Source organism: Heloderma suspectum, chromosome 4 (genome assembly GCF_057233095.1).
Source record: "Heloderma suspectum isolate Gila_16-S chromosome 4, 16-S_ref, whole genome shotgun sequence".
In the NCBI taxonomy this organism is placed as follows: domain Eukaryota; kingdom Metazoa; phylum Chordata; class Lepidosauria; order Squamata; family Helodermatidae; genus Heloderma; species Heloderma suspectum.
In genome coordinates, this window is record NC_139461.1 from 136,106,997 (window position 1) to 136,115,889 (window position 8,893).

The 8,893-nt window shown below is 46.3% G+C and overlaps 1 pseudogene; it reads right to left on the bottom strand.

The window, feature by feature from the left end:
* Positions 1–4,994: 4,994 nt before the first annotated feature.
* LOC146347421 (metaxin-2-like) lies at positions 4,995–6,213 on the bottom strand (annotated as a pseudogene).
* Between the last annotated feature and the right edge of the window lie 2,680 nt (positions 6,214–8,893).

Below are 8,893 nucleotides of genomic sequence, written 5' to 3' on the forward strand. Positions count from 1 at the left end.
CACTTGGGAGACGGAGCCTGGTGCGGCGAGCACCTTGCTCAGTACTGAAGTTGCATATGAACCAGTTTTGAAGAGGTCTCATATGCAACCGGGCATATTGGACCACCCATGTTGTAGCAGCCATTAGACCTAGCAGACGCTGTACTTTTAATGCAGAGACAATGGTGTGATAGCTGAGCTCTGCTGCTATTGAAGTCAGTACTTCCAGTTGGTCCTGAGGGAGGAATACTCTGCTTAACTGCAAGTCTAAGTGTGCCCCAATAAACTGCAGATTGAGTTGGCTGTAGATGCGACTTTTCGACATTGATTCAAAGTCCCAAATTTTGTAGAAGATTGCAGGTCACCCCTATCAACAACTAAAGACAACATCATGTTGACGCTACCAGCAACCAATAGTCGATATATGGGTACACTTCGACTCCCTGTAGTCTGGAATGAGAGCAGACCACCGCTATACATTTGGTAAATACTCCTGGCGCAGTAGAGAGGCCAAAAGGAAGTACCTGAAACTGGTAAGCATCTGGACCGATGGTGAAACAGAGATAATGCTGGTGCAGTTCCATAATGGTGATGTGGAAGTAGGCATCTTTGAGGTCAATAGAGGCGAACCAATCTAATTGAGTGAGAAGGAGCAGAATTGAAGCCAGAAATGTGAACTTTCCTTGGTGAGACATACAGATTGCATCCTCAAAGGTCCAAGATCAGACAGAGCCCGCCATCATTTTTTCTGTACTGTGAAGCACCTGGAATAGAAACCGTCCTGAAGATGTGTCCTTGGTATAGGCACAATGGCTCCCTTCCCAAGCAATGTTTCAACCTCCTGGTGAAGAACGGGAGACGGGTCTGTGACTTTCATGGTGCCAAGAGGAGGAAGGGCATCGAAATTGGTCCTGTAGCCCTTCTGTACAATGGAGAGCACCCAAGAGTCCATTGAGATCTGGTGCCAGGTTGGAAAGAATGGGTGAGGTGAGCACCAAAAGTGAGGAGACAACTGGAGGGCTGAGCAAGAACGACATTTGATTAGAAAATGCAGCTTGCTTTTAAAGTCTGGTTTGCAACAATAGTTGCGCAGCTTTGATTGCTGGAATGATTTTTTGGAGCCCAATTGTTATGATAGATGCTGCTGAGTTGAGCCTGGCTGCTGTTGCTGGTACCTGGTGTAGGAGCTCTGGTACCCACGCTTCTGTTTAGGAGACTGTTGAGGAAAGAAACTAATACATCATGCCATGGTCCAGGCCTTCTATACTGAATCCAATGTGTCATTGGTTTTAGCATTAAATAAGCCCAGTCCATCAAAAGGCAAGTCCTTGATATGGGCCCTCGTTTCCTGTAAGAGTCCAGCAGACCTGAGTCAGGCATGACGGCATAGGGCAATGGATCCAACTAATCCTTTCATGTCGCAATCGACCTGGTGATGTGATGTATTAATTTATTGCCTCAACCATTGCAAAGCCTCCACTTGGAACAGGTGTCCCAGTTCTTTCTTCTCCTCAGGGAGATGTTCCAGAAGATGACCAACTTTGTCCCAAAGCAGCAACTGATATCCAGACATCGCTGTTTGATAATTGGGTATTGCCCTGGATGAGTAGAGCCTTTTCCCTAGTAGGTCTAGTCATCTACCCTCATTATCAGTGGGTGATGAATGAGCCCTACAGGCCTTGCTTTGAGCTGCCTCCATGACCATTGAATTTGGTGTCGGGTGTTTAAATAGGTATTCGGCAGATGATTCTTGTAGGCAATACATCCCTTCCAAGCATTTGGATATTGGTGGCATTGCAGATGGGCACTTCCAGGACTGTTTTATTGTGTCTTCTCGTGCAGGGAGGAGAGGAATGGCAACAGGTGTAAAGAATTTGTATTTACCAAATTAAACATTGGGTCTTGTATGGTTAAAGCCACTTGTTGGGTTTCCAGCCCGAATGCTTGTGCCATCCTGAGCACCTGGCTGGAAAATTAGCCCACGTTCTCAGATGGGGAGATGGACTCATTCATCCCAACCAATGCATCCGGGGATGAAATTGAGAGGGGCAAGAGGACTGCGATGTTGCGTCACACTGGTAGTCCTCTGCAGCAAAGAGGGGAGATTCTTGAGGTGGAACCTGTAATGGGGTTTGCTTTTCCTCTTGTCTATAGGGGTGAGTAGACATATCATCAGTGCCAAATTGCAAAAAGAGTTGATGTATGGGCTGCAGTTGTGTGGCAGGCAGAGAGGTAATGGCTGTGGTGGCACCAGCTGTTCTTGTGGTGTCAGATCAGTGGGTCTCGACACCATAGCTGACAGTTGTGACCTGCATCAACTGACTCCAATATAAGTTGGGTCAGGACGACGAGGCATGTAATACAACTCGTAGCATTCATCTACGTTCCTCCATCCAATCTTGTGATCTCCCATATCACGAGTCTCTTGATGGATGTTCATCCCACCTATAATGTGGGGATCTGGACCTGTCACAGTAGCGGCTGCACTCGTAAAAACTAGGGGCATGACCCCAATAAGACAAAGTGATGGAATAGATCAACTCAAGTGATCTCTGAAGTTGATCATAGCTCTGACTGTAATCATCCCTTTGATAAGGGATGGTGATGGGTCCCTAATCTTGCCCTCCATCATACAGGCATTCGGTACTGTCTCTATTGTTTGAGGTGGATTCATTGCATGTGTTGGTGAAAACATCACTAGTGGAACAGATGGAATAGTCATCAGTACCAATGTCAGAAGACAACCAGGAGACATTACTGGAGCAGTGGGTGGAGTTGGTATCGATGGACACTATTGAGCCCAAGATACCAATGCGAGTTGTCAGACTCGAGGAGCGCAGCTCATCTCAAGTCAGAGTTATGGAAGACTCTGCCAAAAGTGAAGGCTGCTGTCAATACTGAGAAGCCTGGACTGTTTTCAGGAGAGTCGGAGAGCCTGATGGGTGTGCTCGATCCTGGGATAAAGCGGCAGACTTATCACCAGTCTTTTTCTTCTTCCTGCTTGGGTCAGAGGAAGGAAGACCTGCTTTCCTTGGCTTTTTTTGAAAGCTTCTTAGCCAGCGCAAATGCCAAAGATTGGCCCAGTGTGGGGGGATCTTGTGTACCCAACAGAGTATTGGGTACACTAATACAATGTCTGCTCCACCCAGCAGAGGTGTGGCAGACATGGTTTTTGAACTCTTGGTTCATCAACTGCTTCCAGCGCATGTTTCCAAAGTGCAGCTTTAAGGTGGTTTGCCTATATTCTACGGCCTTGTTTGGAGAAAGCCTGACAATTTGGGTAGGCCTTGACTATGTGGCCTTCTCCAGGGCCCATCTGAGGGCGGCAACTTTGCCCCACAGTGGGAACACTTCTTAAAAGGGGCCCTGTGGCATTCTTGCCCCTTCTTAGTGAGAATTCTCCTTCTCTAAGGCTTTTTTCACCTTCAGCAGGAACCACCTTCTCTCCCACACACCAGGTTTCACTGCCAGCAGGACCTTTATGGCTTAGGTCTAACTCTTTACTCAGTTCTCTATCTGCGAGGACACACAGACTTTACTTATAACCCTCTACTGTTCCCGTTATACCTTCTTTTTACGTAGCCAAGAGCAGAAGGTATAGGATTTGGTTAAACAAATAAACTTGATTAACTACTGCAAATAAGTTCTTGAACAGTAAATACACAACTCTTAATAGTGCTATTAATGTATGTTCTCTCATACACTATATACTGGATCACTCTCAGTCACTTCACAAATCCCCATAGACTTCTCTCTCAGTTCTCAATCGCAAAATTTTGCCTCTTACAAATCTTAACTCTGATCTAAACCATCTCTCAAACTTATCCCATCACTATCTCTGATCTTATCTCACACTATATCTGACTCTCTCAACAAAGAACACAGTTTTATATAGCACACACACTGCACCCCCCTTTACTGTCTCAGCCAATCAGCTCACATATGCAAATCTACCATTCTTCTTGCCAATCATCTCTCTCTCAACATAGTTATACTCACCATAAAATACAGAGATATAACAGGAATACATAATCATAACCATAGACTCATAACAGGCACCCATTACTATGCTTACAGATTATACATATAGAGATGTGTAACATCACACTTCCCCCCTCCCCCCTTTAATGAAAGCAGAAACCCGATCTTACGCCCAAGGTCAGGTTGTAGCATCCATGGGGAAATGCAGTCCTTTCGTTGTCTCAGGTCACAGTTCTTGCTTCTTCTTATGTCGCAGGCACCTTCAAGGCTCTACTTTGTCACCAAACGTCTACCATCAAACTGTTCTTTTCTGGAATATGTGCAATACCCAACTGGCATTCTCGCCGCTTCCAAGTCCCTCTCTGAAACATGACACTGGTGTTCTTCTTGAGTTGAAGCCAGGTCTACGCATGATGATCTGTCCAGAGGATTAATTCTTCTCTCCATGCACACGCACACAGCTAGTCCACCACCTACATGATCGCTACACTCTTTGTCCTCACTGATGGGTAGTCTTCCTCTCACCAATCTCTTTTGGCTGAGATTGGGGTCAGGATGCTTCACACCTCCTCTCTGCTTCAGCTGCCTCACTCTAAATCTTGAATCTACTTCTTCTGTAGTCACTAGGCAGGGCCACTTCAGATCAGATGCAGTCACTAGAGATGCTGGAGAAATTCAAGATGGACTAAAATGAGCTTGGATATCTAAGAATCTGACCTGTGGAATCTGCTGCGGACTGACCTCCTCAGGCCATGCAGAGTCCATGGACTTTCGGATTTTTTTTTACTTTCCAAAAATTTATACATATTTATTTGTAGGAAAATACACAAGTTTCTGCTGGGGAAAGGTTGAATGGAATGGGGAACAATACGCGAATTGTTACGCACTAAGGAAATTTATGTAAATTGTTGCAAACCCTCTTATGGAATTATTTGCGTATTTTTCCACATAATGAAAAAAAATCAAATCCATCTGTGAACAGACGATGGAATAAAAGGTACCTGATAATCTGTGAAACACAGATGAAGCAGATTTTACACAATCCATACATCCCTAGCAGTCACAACTGGCTTTGTATTGAAGAAGTACAGCTGTGTTCTAAGCTTTTGAAAATAGACTTTATAATATTGATTTACACCTTGTAGTGTATGATCAAGTGACTGCCTGCCCCAGTCGATAGCTTTTATTTTATGCTGGACCTCCCATTGCTTCTGATAGGCCTAACTATGCTTGAACAGCCAAGGATATAGAGATTTATATCTTGGGTGCGTAATTCCCTGGACTCTAGGATCATCACACAGTTCTAGATATAGCTCTGCTGTCAAAGCACACTACCGCCTAGTTCTATGTTAAACCTTCATTTCAAATTTTTGGAACTCATTCACTCTATCACTAAATGAATGGCCTTTAGCTTTTTCAGATGGGACAAAGGGGTCAAGTTCAGAAACTATTTGGTTCTCTACTTCTATCCACAGCACTTTTCTAGATGGGGTCATGTATGTTACATTTGCCCTACCAAACATCTGAACTGGCAGATTGTCAGACTGCATAGAGGCCCTTAATAATATCTTTGGGAGTCTCTTTAACTTGTTCTCTCAAGCCACCACATTGCTGGTGGTAAGCAGTAGATTCCAGCTGTTTGCTTCTATAATTCTTCTACAAACTTTGCACTACTTCAGACTCGCACACACTTCTATGAGCTGAAAGTGACTCAGTGGGAAAACTTAATCTCATGAGTATCTTCAGTAGGGCTTCAGCCACAGCTGGAGCATCTAGTAATCTTAGAGTTTTTCACATCAGGGTACTTTATGGTGAAATCAACCTAATGAATCATTTGCCCTTGCTAGTAAATCGAGTGAAGGCGCTTACACTTGCCTGGCAGTATGAGGCTCTGGGAACATTATGCTCATGGAATGGGGCTGACAATCTTTGCTCAGTCTTTCCAGTTTCTAAATTACCTGCATAGGGGATGTCACAGGCTAGCTAGAGTAACTGAGGCCTGAGTCTTCGTGGGACCATCAGTTGTGTCACCAGTTCACAGCTTTATTGTCTCTCCCCAGGCAACTACAACATATCCAATAAACCTTGTCCTCACACAATCTGTTCTTTGGTGTTATCAGAAAAGGGGATTTCTTGTGGTAAGGCCTGGTCCTTTATTGGCTGTAAACTAGTGTCAGTCTCCCCCTCCTGAATGAATTCATTTGCTTCACCTAAGTCCTGTATAGGCAGAGTCTGCTCTGTATCAGCCTCCATACCCTCCTTCTCCTGTACATCAACTGTTTCAGTCTCTTCTCTCTCTGATTCAAGCACAGAGCTTGTCAGCTCTGATACAGTCAGGGCCAGAAATATTGGAACAAGGATAACTGTTTTGGCAGTTGGCCTCTGTACACCACCACATTGAAGTTGAAAGAAAACACACCCAAATGGGAGCAAAGTCAGGACTTTCAGATGTAATTCAAGGGGGTTGACAAAAGTGGAGCACTAACCATTCAGGAAGGACAGCCAGCGGCATACACACACACCCATCGTTGGGGGCTCATAAGTAATGGAACAAACCAACATCATTTCAGACTGAAGGATCGCCTTTAATACCTGGAGGAAAATCCTTTGCAGTCAATGACTGCCTGAAGTCTGGAACCCATGGACATGACCAAATGCTGAGTGTCCTCCCACGAGATACTTTGCCAGGCCTTTACTGCAGCTGCCTTCAGCTGCTGCTTGTTTGTGGGTCTTTCTGCCTTCAGTCTTGTCTTCAGTAAGTGAAAAGCATGCTCTATTGGGTGGAGATCAGGTGACTGACTTGGCCATTGAAGAACATCCCACTTCTTTGCCTGGAGAAACTCTTGGGTAGCTTTTGCTGTATGTTTTGGGTCATGATCCATCTGCAATATGAAGCGGCGTCCTATCAGTTTGGCAGCAGTCGGCTGAATGTGAGCAGAAAGTAAAGCCCTATACACTTCAGAATTCGTCCTGCTGCTTTTATCAGCAGTCAGGTCATCCATGAACACCAGAGACCCGGTTCCATTGGCAGCCATACATGCCCATGCCATAACACTGCCTCCACCATGTTTGACAGATGATGTGGCATGCTTTGGATGTCTTTCCTTCTCCATACTTTTATCTTCCCATCATTCTGGTACAAGTTAATCTTGGTTTCATCAGTCCAAAGAATCTTCTTCCAGAACTGGGCAGGCTTTTTTAGGTGTTTGCTGGCAAAGGCTAATCTGGCCTGTCTGTTCTTGAGTGTTACCAGTGGTTTGCACCTTGTTGTGAAGCCTCTGTATTTACATTCATAAAGTCATCTCTTGACTGTAGATGTTGACAGTGACATGCCTACCTCTGCAAGAGTGCTCTTGACCTGGCTAGATGTTGTGAAAGGGTTCCTCTTCACCGTGAACAGAATTCTGCAGTCATCCACTTTAGTTGTCTTCCGTGGTCTTCCAGGCCTTTTGCTGTTGCTGAGCTTTCCAGCTAATCCCTTCTTTTCCGGGATGTTCCAAACTGTTGTGTTGGCCACTCCCACTGTTTTTGCTATCTCTCTGATGGGTTTATGTTGTTTCCTCAGCCTAATGATGGCCTCCTTCACTCGCATGGACACCTCTTTGGACCTCATGTTGGGAGTTCCAGTAAACAGCTACCAAATGCAAATGTAACCCTCAGAACCACCTCCAGGCCTTTTATCTGCTTGACTGGTCATGGGTTACCCAGAAAACAGGCCACACCTGGCCATGCAGCTGCTTGTCAGCCATTCGTTCCATTACTTATGAGCCACCAACGATGGGTGTGTGTGCATGCCACTGGCTGTACTTCCTGAATGATTAGTAATGCCCCACTTTTGTCAAACCCCTTGAATTACAGCTGAAAGTCCTGACTTCGCTCCCATCTGGGTGTGTTTCCTTTCAACTTCAGTGTGGTGGTGTACAGAGGCCAACTGCCAAAACAGTTATCCTTGCTCCAATATTTCTGGCCCTGACTGTATATTGTCATCCTGTGTCAGTGTGTTAAAGCTGGCTGTTACCGCTCTACTCTTCTGATTAGGGATGGTGTGGATGCCTGACTGCGTCCGGGAGTCCATTGGGCTCCCCCCCTGCCCATACCCCCAGACCGCACTCACCTAGGGATGTACGAAAGGCACTTACCTTTCGCGTATTATGTTTATGGTTGGGGGGGAGGCGCTTCGTTCCTCCCCCCCTGGAATCCTGGCCGGCTGGCTGTGCTCCGCAGGGATTCTGCGGAGCCGCCGGCCGGCTCCGCCAGCAGCCGGACATCCGGCTGCTGGCTAGCAGGGATGCAAATGGCGGCGGCCATAGCCGCCGCCGTTTGCGTCCCTGCAGTCAGCCGTGATAGGCTACATAAATGTTTACGTAGCCTATCACGGCTGACTTAAAAACAAAAAAAACAAAACGCGTGTAGATGCTACGCTATTTGCGTTCCCCTTATTTTCGCCTTCTTAGTCTACGTAAATGTTTACGTAGACTAAGACGTGCCAAAATAAGGAACGCAAGCGTATGCACGTTGTTTTTTTTGGGGGGGGGTTAAAGTGAGCCGTGATAGGCTACATAAACATTTACGTAGCCTATCACGTTTTTTTTTTTTAAAACCTAGCCGTGATAGGCTACGTAAATCTTTAAGTAGCCTATCACGTTTGTTTACTTGTTTGTTTGTTTTAAATTGGAAATGGCGGCGGCGGCAGCTGGTCGGAAGACCGGCCACCACAGCCGCCGCCGCAGCCGCAGCCGCACCACTGCTGTAGCCGCTGCCGCCGCCGCCAGGAAGATCCGCCCAAGGTAAGTCTCGTCCTGGGGGGGGCGGGGGGGCAGGCTGTTCCGCCACCGATTTCAGGGGGCCCAATGCCCTGGCATTCGGCCTCCCCAAGATCCGTGGTGGAATTGTCGTACATCCCTACACCCACCAAGCCCCTGGCCTCACTTGC